The 11,192-nt window shown below is 30.7% G+C and overlaps 1 non-coding gene across 1 annotated transcript; it reads right to left on the reverse strand.

Moving 5' to 3' along the window:
* Window positions 1-1,807: 1,807 nt before the first annotated feature.
* Window positions 1,808-1,914, reverse strand: LOC112095963. The gene has a single exon (XR_002904123.1). It is a non-coding gene; the product is annotated as a small nucleolar RNA R71 (small nucleolar RNA).
* Between the last annotated feature and the right edge of the window lie 9,278 nt (window positions 1,915-11,192).

An 11,192-nucleotide genomic window follows, 5' to 3' on the forward strand; every position in this document is an offset into this window, starting at 1 on the left:
CTTTTGGTTGCCCCAATTCCAAGATATAAAAGTAGCATACATGAAAAAGAAAAAAAAAAGTCGCCACTTAAGGAAAATAACAGAAAAAAACAAAGAGAGAACAAAGAAAAAAGAAAGGTTTGAGGGCTGCAACAGAGGATTTAAGGAGAAAAAAAAGGAAGAGATCACAAAGATTAAGTGGAACTCAATTCTTCATCTTCTTTTCTTGTTTTTCTTTATTTATGGGACTGTATTTGATGGATAAAATGATTCTTGTTACTATTTTATCATAAATCAAAAACTAAACTTTGTTGTGGTTGAGTGATAAACAAGTTTAATGGTTATTTGACTGATATATGTGTGTTGCTCTGAATTTGCTACAACATTTTGTCTTGATTTTACTTATTGCAATTCCCTATTTCGCCTGACTACCCATTTAATGGATATTACCCAAGAAGGAGCCTACAAAAGATCTGGCTTAGTGGAACAATTTAAGGTAATACATGGTTTTAGATTAGGTTTCCAAGTCGAGTGACCCTCGATTTAAATAAGGTCATGCTTAGTCTAAAATTAGTGAAGAACTAGAAATATGGATTCACCTTATAGGGTTATTAGAATCTAAAACGCATAATACTATACCTAATGTTAGTGTAAGAATTGGTCATTATTAGGTTGCATTTAGATATATGATATCCAAGAGGTAACAACTGATATGCATGAGGGATTCTGTCCAGTGTTATAGTAGATGCTACTGCAATAAAGCCTTAATTGGAAAACTATTTAATACCATTAAGTGAGTTTAATCACTCAACTAATCATTTCTGATTGAGTTTATCCTTGTGTTTAGCTTAAGGTTTTCCTTATTGCGTTTTGTTGTTTGCACTTTTAATTTAGTTAGTTCATTAGTTATATTAATTAATTAATTTTATTTTAGAATGAAAATTGCATTGCTAAGATTGTTGCAGCAAATCCTATAACATCAATGCCTGTGAAGACAATCTAAATACTCATCAATATATTACTTGTGGTGTACACTTACATATTCACACCTATAGCAATAAAAATCACCTAACAAGTTTTTGACGCAATTGCCAAGATTGATTTTTTTTTTTTTTGTGATTTGTGAAATCAATTTTAATTGATGCCAATTTTTATTCTTCTTTTAATTTGTTTACTTTGGTGACAAAAATGCTCTAGTAACCCTTGCATGTGCCAATACAAACCTGTTGAATTCCAAGTTAATCCATAAATGGAAAGAACTATAAGGAGATTGAGAAAAGAGCATAGGAATTAAAAAAATGTTGTAGACATGGATGATTTGCGAGATATGGGGAACTTGAATCCTCGAGGACAAATAGAACAGATCAATGCATAAGGAGGTCAAGAAGAGTAGAATGGGCAAATCATTTATAGGCAATCAGGGAACAACAATATTATCCACATGGAAAATGATAGAGACAAAGCCAATAAAGATAGAGCCATAAGAGATTATGCAGTGTTGACTCCTCGAACTATAAATCCTGGAATAGTTCGACTTGAAATGCAAATTAATAATTTTGAGTTCAAACCAGTGATGTTTCAGATCCTTCAAAACAATAGGGCAATTCAATAGACTGCTATAAGAAGATCCTCACATTCACTTTAAATTGTTTTTAGAAGTAATTGAAGCTTTCAAGATTCCTAGAGCAATATAAGAAGCATTGAGACTCAAACTTTTCCCATTTTCTCTAATGGATCAAGTAAGAGCATTATTGAACTCTTTACCACCTAACTCGATTACTACATGGAATGATTTGGCTAACAAAACTTCCTACCAATTAAGAATGCAAAATTGAGAAATGAGATCACATCTTTCCATCAACTTGAAGATGAAAGCTTGTTTGATGCATGAGAAAGATTTAAGGAGTTATTTAGGAGATGTCCTCGTCATGGTATTCCTTACTATATTCAGTTGGAAACTTTCTACAATAGTCTCAACCCAAGCACTAGATTGATAGTAGATGCTTCAGCAAATGAGGCCTTATTATCTAAGTCCTACAATGAGGCTTATGATAGTTTGGAAAGAATAGTTAATAACAACTATCAATGGCCATCTACCAGACAAGCTACAACAAGAAGAACAACAGGAGTTCATAATGTAGACATCTTAACAACATTATCAAACCAAATAACTTCATTAACAAATATAGTGAAGACTATGACTACTAGTCCAGCAACTGTCAACCAAATTGTTGAGTTATCTTGAGTTTATTGCATAGAAAGGCATCTATTTGATAATTGTCCTGGAAATCCTGCCTCAGTCAACTATATGAGCAACATCAATAGATAGAACCAAAACAATCCTTACTCGAGCACTTACAATCATGGATGGAGACAACACTTAAACTTCTCATGGAGCAATTAGAATCAACATGCTGTAGCATCTAAGAGACAAAACAAGCTTGCTCAACCACCTAAATATTACCAAAAAAATCAAGGGTAAAGAAAAAACAACAATGATCAACTTAATTCTCTTGAAGCTTTGATTAAGAAATTGATGGTTGTCGAAGCCAACAAAAATAAATACCTACTCTAAATAAATTATGTATAGTGATTGAGAAAGGTCGTGTCCACAGAGATCGGTAATTATTTAAATCCTTTTAAAATGTAAAATGCAAAATGGGGGGATTGTTGACAATAATAAAAATCAAATTACATAACAAGAATGCAAATTCAAATTGTAATTCAAATTGGGGAAAGCTCTGATTGAAGGAATTAACTCAGCTTGATTCGACTACTGATCATTGATTCAAATATAAATCATTACTATTTATGAATAGAACGGTTATAACTACTAAGACCCTCTAATAGCCAATCTCTCCTTAACTAGTCAATAACCAAGGTACGACCAATGGTTATTTCCCTAATCAATAGACTACCCTAGATATGATCATAGGATTTAATCAATTGACAGCCTGAAAAATTAGAGAGACCCAAATCCTAATCAACAAACGCATACAATGGTTCATTTAAATTAGATTGTTTATTCTCATGACATAATGCACTGTTATGCTATTTATCACAAACATTAAAATCTTCATATGATGAATCCTTTAATTGACAATAGATTAAGTTGATAATTAAATAGTAACCAATTATCTAATTAACAAACATAATCATGACAATAATTTAGAGAATAAACAAATACCCAAAAAGTAATAAAACAATTAAAATATAAGAAAGATCTCATAATAATAATGAATCAAAGCTTTATTAACATTTAACCAGGATAATAGGTTTAGTTCTTCATAGAGAGAAGAGAAAAATTTAGATCTAGAGTTTTCTTTTCCTCTTAAAAAATCTCTCTCCCTTGTTTTTCACGTCCCTTCTCCCTTCTAGAGTTCTACCAAAAATAAAATACTAATATCTAAAATATTATCTAAATATTAAACTCAAAATTACAAAAATAACTAAAAAGATAAAACACGTTAAAATAAAAACTGCAGGTGCTCAGTTGACAGCACGCGCCCACGCTTTATCAACAAAATTCTTCTGAAGCTCATAATTTCTCCCGAAAAACAATCATCCTCAAACATCATATTGTAGCTCAATTTTAGAATCAATCAATAAAATTGCACCTACAAAAATAAATCACTATTATTAAGTGTAAAACATCGATATTAAAGGAAGTAAACAATGCAAAACTAGTGCATAAATTGCACTCTAACAGAAATATATTGTGAAGCTTTGATTAAGAAACTTAGAAAATAATATTAGACAGCTTGCTACAATATTAAGTAACAAACCTCAAGGCAGTTTCCCTAGCAACACAAAAGATCTAAGAAGCAAATAAATAGAGAATTGCAAAGTGATTAACTTGAGGTTTAGAAAGGATGTTCATATTCCTGATGGTGTACTAAAAAGAATAATTGAATTCATTTCAACCCAAGAAGAAACACAAGTTAAAGAGGAGCTGCAACATCACACTTTCCAGCCCACTGGTGTAAACAGCCAAGTTACAACATCTGCAAAAGATGTGATTCAACATCTATTGGTGATGTTGCTGCAGCTTATACAGCCTGCTACAGCATAACAATTTAGACATTCACCACCCTTTCCACAAGGATTCCAAAAGCAAAAGCAAGACAACCAATTGAACAAATTCTTGGAAGTTTTGAAACAATTATATATCAATATTCTTTTTATATAAGCTCTAGAATAAATGTCAAATTATGTGAAATTCTTGAAGGACATTTTGGCAAGGAAAATAAGACTTAAAGAGTTTGAAACATTTGCTCTAACACAAGAATGAAGTCGTAGGCTTTGGAACAAAATCCCTTAGAAACTAAAAGATCCAAGAAGTTTTACAATCCCATGCTCTGTAGAAACTAAATACAGTGGTAAGGCAGTCTGTGATTTGGGGGCTAACTTCTCATTAATGTTTAAATAATTAAGAGTTGGAAATATTAAACCAACAATAATAACTTTACAACTTGCTGACAAATCTCAAGTCTATCCAGCGGGCGAGATTGAAGATGTATTGGTACATGTGGATAAAACAAAGTAAAGCTCAAGAAATATTGTATTCTAAAAAATAAGCTCTTTGGTATTCATTGGATTCTTTTCTTAATTTTGGATCTAATGTAGCCTTTTTATAGTTGGAGTTGAAAATTAGCTATTTTTGACTTTCTACACGAAGTCAGATAGCTGTTCTGACTTAGGCAAGTTACCATTGGACTAAAAATTCAAATTGTCGGATCACCTTAGTTTCCAGAAACTAAACTCTAATTTTGTTCAATGTCGATTAGCCGTTTTCTCATAAACAATTAGCCATTTACTACAGTGATTGCTATAATAAAATTATTTTCTAAAATTATAGTTTTGACTCAAAACCTTCTATAGTTATACTATAGCTCAACTCTTCATAAATCTTTACAAATATGTCTATTTCTAGAGTTTCAAAACAATACTTGTTGATTTCGAAGTTCTCAAAACTTTTTCAAATTAGACCATTAACTTGAAAATAACCAATTTTATAAAATCATTTTTCCATTAAGTATAAAACCTTTATATTATGAAAATAATGATTTATTTAAAATGTATGAAAAATAATTTGAGATTTTGAAAGCTTAATCATTCTTAATCTTATTTGTTATCATCAAAATCAATATTGTGGATACTTATATGTTAACAACCTCCCCATTTTTTATGATGACAAACCTTTCATGTATTTAAAGAATGATTCCACAAATTTCTCCCCCTAAATGTAAGCTCTCATTGAGTATATTATAAGTTTAAACCATTTGCCAATTAGTTAAATTAATAAATTTGGATACATGTATTCTTCTCTCCCTTCATCATCAAAAAGAAAAATAGTAGCAAATTTGTTACCCATGTTGTCCAAATAGAAATTTCGATAGAATCTCCCGCTAACAACAAGCTTAACCTCAAATACAAGTTTAATAATATCATTCCCAAGTTATCATAAATCACCATACAAACCAATTCGATACACAAATCATCATACAATTCATTAACCATAAAAAAAGATCATGAACCATTATTCCATCAATTACTAAATAAGCAACTCATAACATTAAATCATCATATAAAACAATCATGTAATCAAATCATCATCATATCTCAAAATCATCACTATAATCACATATCAACCATCAAAAGAATACTCAAAGTGCATGTTATTCTCCCCTTTTGACATCATCAAAATGGTATATCACTTTGTCTCCCCCTTTGGACAACAAAAATGTTCAAAATGCATATTATCCAAAATAGAAGCAACAAGAAATAAGTAGAGTTGCTAAGACAACTCCCTCTAACAATAATCACGAAAACAAGTAAAAGACTAAGTAAGGCATGCAAAAGTCATAAGAGCATATTATCAATTATCCAAGCTCCATAATTACTAATCACATTTTAAAAATCAAGACAACTAAACTCATCAAATATCTAATGTGACATTTCAATATAACTTAAAAAAAAATCTCATATGCTTAAAAATTTCAAAGTATATTTATTTCTCCCCCTTTCAATATCATTTAAAGCAAGTAATGCATATTTAACAATACATCAATAAATTACAAAAAAATGTATCTATTACCAATCATAGATCGTGACACAACTCAAAAGTGTATTACTCTCAAGTATAAGAGTGTCTAGTTATAATATAACCCGGTGAGACCGGGGTCAAATCACAGGGAGTTTTAAATCTAGTAAAACTAAGAAAATTAATTGTGGGGAAAAGAAATTATTTGAAATCAATTTAAAAATAAGCTAAGGTTTAGGATCCACTCTCTGTATTCAAACTATAATTTTAATATTCTCTCATTTATATTTTGACTCACTTTTACCAATTGATTATTATATCATTTAATTCTATGTATGTGGATAAATATAGAATAAAGTACCTAATGTGCCACACTATATTAATGTGTCGATATTATGTCAAAATACCATAAAATCCAGTGAGATTTATAAATTAACATGATATAAAACAATTAAAAAAGAATTAAAAAAACTCCTTTCAGAAAATAATAATAATTAATAGTTTGAAACATTGAACTTCACCATTCACCTCAGCTTAATAAAATTAGCTACTCATATTGAAAGAAAACACAACACTCTTTTTATTTGATGACTTTTTGAAATATATTACATAGAAAATTGATACAAACGGAAACAAGGAAAGAAAAGAAACAAGAAAAGAAAGAAAATCTTCAATCTCGGTTTCAGCTCTCAAAATTATCTCTCAAATTGGCTCTCCCTCCTTTTGGCTTGCATCCCCTTGCCTTTTATAGGCAAGGGAATCGTCTTCTTTTCTTTTATTTTACTAATATTAATATTTTATTTTAATTTTATATTATATTACATTATATATATATATATATATATTGAATTGTGTGATGGTCAGGAGGCGTGATGGCCTCCTGACCATCACCAACATGCTTTTGTTCTTTTTTTATTTTTTATTTTATTTTTTATTTATTATTACATCTCTTCAATTGTGTTCCAGTAGTTCTTCTTTGTTCCCCCTTTCAATTCCAATTCCATCTTTATTCCTGAAAAATATTTACAAGATAAAAATTAACAAATTACGAATTAATTTAACATAAAATATATTTGGGGAGTATTAAAAGAATTTAGAAATAATAAACGCATTAATCGATACAATAAGTAAAAAACTAATAATTTTATCCTTATTAAATGTACATTTTCTAGTGTCAATCACACCCCCCAACCAACTTATTACTAGGCCCTAGCAATTTAAGTGATAAAAATTTAGAGAAATTTCAAAACTAAATTGAAAATCTTTTTTTTTTTGAAAAATTGTGTTTACTTCTTTCATCAGATTAATGACAACAATCAAATAAAAGTATAAGCATTATTTTCAGCCTAAAGAATATCACACCCGCTCAAAACAGTTCAGTAAAATCCTGTAAAATGATCAATCATCAGAGCTACATTAATCAAGCCACTTTTAAGAATGATACACCAAACCCCAAAATCTCACGATTAAGAGTGAATCTCTCAAAAGAAGATATACTCCAAATTAATTTGTCACTCTAAAAAAAAAAGTTGATTTGAAAAAAAATAATAAAACAATATCATACACTCTCACCAAGATAAAAAAAAAATAATGCTCACAGTATAGAAATTAAATGATCTCAAGTGTAATGAATTACTAGCAAAATTTATTTTTATTTTTATGCATCACCACATCTTTTAGTCCATATCACCAACTTTACTTCAGACTATAGTTCCCAAAAATCGAGAAGAACTTTTATTAGGACGTAACGTAGGCTAGGGTTATGGCTAACAAAAACGGTAATAGGGAAAACAAAAATCTATGTTTGAAAAATAGGGGACTTTTTAGAGATTATAAGGTGCTTTTTTTTCTTGGATTTTGTTTTTCTCTTTTTTTATTGTTTATTAATTGATATAGACATATCATCTTTTTTTTTATAGCACCATTATTAGGAATACATAATCATCCCTATTTTTAAACATAATTGAGTGATGGAAAACATAAAACATAAGGTGATACTCCTCATTGGAGTAGGAAAATATGATAGGTTACCAAAGAAAAAGTTTTTTTTTTTTTTCAAAGGCTCAAAAGAGTTAACTATGGATTCTTTATAATAGGGTTGGCTAGAAAGGCTCAACGGATCAAAGATGACTTTATGTCATCTTTTAGGGTTCTATATAATTTTTCATATCCACTAGTTCAATGGACTTTTAGATGCGTCTGCACAAACTTTTTTTTTTTAAGAAAATATTGAGATCTTGTACAATAAATTGTGAAGTTGTATAGGCAAACAAGGCTACTCTCCAAGGATAATAGGCTTAAAAACTCACTTGATCTTTTCATAACATGTACATTCCTCCAAATGGCTTAATAAATTTCACTAATTTAATTTCTCAATTTACGTTTCAACATACAAAGAGAAAAACATAGTGTAACATAACTCAAGGCCAAAGATAATACGAATACCAAAATTTGAAAATCATGTTATCCAATGTTAAAAGATCACACCAAAAAAGAAATTTTTTTTTTAAGAAAACACTAAAAAATTGGAACTAATTGCAGAAAATTAAGTAAATGATTAAGAGAAAAAGAGAAAAAGAATGAAAACAAAAAGTTAGAAACATTTTTTTTTTAAGAAAACACAAAAGTTAAAAAGATGCATTTCTAGAGACACTACATTCTATATTCTACCATTTTCGACTCAAAATTTTATCCAAATTTAGTCTTTACAACAAAAATTAGTAAAAAACATCACTAGGACTGAGACATTTCACGATTATTCACGATTATCAATCATTCCCTCCCCCAAACCTGAAGGAGACATTGTCCTCAATGTCTAAAGAAAGGATTAGAGTTTAAAAGATATCACCTAGCCACTGCTAGAAATATTTACAGACAGAGAGTTAATCTAATTTACACTTTTTACGAGAGTTACTGCCATCGTCATCAGTTGCCCAATCCAACGCTAAAGTCATGGGATCTGGCTCTGGTTTGTAAGCTTGCAAAAGATCAAGTAACTCATTAGCAGTAGGAGCACAAATGAAGAGTTTTTTTGCTGAGGATGGAATGAAATAATTTTTTATTGCATGATTAAGAAATGTTATTAAGCCATCATAAAAGTTATTAACATTTAACAAACCGATGGATTTTTAATGGATATTCAAATGGGCCCAAGAAGTAAATGTAATTAGCGCCTCCAAAGTTACAAGGTCTCCTAGCAAGAAAATAAAAGCATCAGCATGATTCAATATTTCAGATATTCTTTCTTGCATACCTGAGATAACTAACTCTTTTCCAGTTGGTGAGTCTGGTAGACATTCTAAAGGTTTTAAGGCTTTTGGAATGATGCCTAGCACTTGACTTCCTCGAACGAAAGCAGCTTCAGAGACAAGCTTTGATAACCCTCGGTCACCTCCTCCATATACAAGATGTAGTTTCCTCTCTGCTATAGCACGACCAAGATCTATGGCTGCCTGAACGAACTCCTTATACTTTCCATAACGAAATCACAAATATTTTTAAGTTGACTGTTTGAAGTTGTTGCCATTAGAACAATTCTAAAAATAAACAATTTGTGAGTGCTTGAAAAGAAGTTCCAATTTAAGGATCTCAGTGACGGACATAATGATATACATCTATAAATGGGGTGGTGTGTGCTGAGTGTTAGAAAATGTATATTTATAAAGGAGAAAATCATCATTTTACATTTCAAGTCTTACTAACAACCCTTACTTTTATGTATTTAAAGTTCTTGTAATTTAATTATGTGTGTTTTATTTTAATTAAGTATTTTATGTATTTTAGGGGCATCATAGTCATTTCACAATAAACGAGAAATCAAACGGTAAAATGAACATCATTTTTTAACTCAGGACGGTCGAAAACCTTAGGAGGAGCATAAACGGAAAAATGGCACTATTCACATGTATGATACTATTCACATATACGGTACTGTCTACGCTACTATTCACGACACTGTTCACATAGACGGATCGATGATGTGGCATTAACTGATGAGGTGTCATGATCCTATTAGACTAAAATTCTTATGCACTATTGATGGTGACGTGGCAGCATATTAGTGGACCAAGAAACGCACGTACAGTACATGCAACACATGGGATTATTTTCAACCAAACCGCTTACTGTTCACGCGTACTGTTGACTGATGACGTGGCACAATCCTGAGCGTCCAAACTGTTTTTAATCCGATGACCATGATTTACTCGATGTGTATATAAAAAAGGGACCTCTCCCCCCTAATTTGGCATCTCTGAATCCATTTTTTGGCTCAATTTTCTATAATTCCTTCTTCATCTTGTATTTTCTACGTATTTTAATAAATTCTCATTTTGCCCTTAGTTCAATTATGAGTGGCTAATTTTCTTTCAAGCTTGGATTGAAGGTGAAGTCTCAACATGTGTCCTGGGCTTCATTTGGTAAATTTATTTTCTTTTCCCCTCTAGTTTTTGTGGATGTTTTGACTTCTCGTCGACAAATAATAATAATCTTGTCTAGATACCGCCTTGGTTTCATCGGCACCCTAGTACAAGGTTATTATTATTTGGCACGATAAACCCTTAGCACCATATTGATTAGAGCGTTGTTCATGAGGTGTGGATTCCCCCCTCATCATTTAATTGGCATTAATAAGGATTATTTAGCCCATGATGCATATTGATACGGATCCAGGTACCCAAGTACGTTATTTCAATAGAATTCTCTTCAATTTATTCTCGTCATTTCAATTACCATTTTAGAATTTATTCTCGCCATTTTAATTTAAGTTTTAGCATATTCCAAATCATTTCCACCACAAATCCAATCACCTATTTACAAAATTAATTCTACATACAATTAAAATCCACCTACTCGTGGGATCGACACTCGTCACTATTGATTTATACTACAATAGATTCGTGCACTTGCGAGTTCAATAAAATTTGCACAACATTGTATTTCTCAAATGACGCGTGAAGCTTTTAGCTTAATAATTTAAAGGAAAACAGTGAAAAGAAAAAACAAACAGTGATTAGATATAAAAAGAAAAAAACACACAATAATAATAATAATGCAAAAGATAAAAGAACAGTAAAATAAAAGGATATTTACTGGTAGTTGTGATTGTGGCTAACATCATCTTCTAGTTTTAGGTCCAGTAACGGCTTGAATGCCCTCTATGGGTCGAGGA

Source organism: Citrus clementina, unplaced genomic scaffold (genome assembly GCF_000493195.1).
Source record: "Citrus clementina cultivar Clemenules unplaced genomic scaffold, Citrus_clementina_v1.0 scaffold_1, whole genome shotgun sequence".
Taxonomy (NCBI): domain Eukaryota; kingdom Viridiplantae; phylum Streptophyta; class Magnoliopsida; order Sapindales; family Rutaceae; genus Citrus; species Citrus x clementina.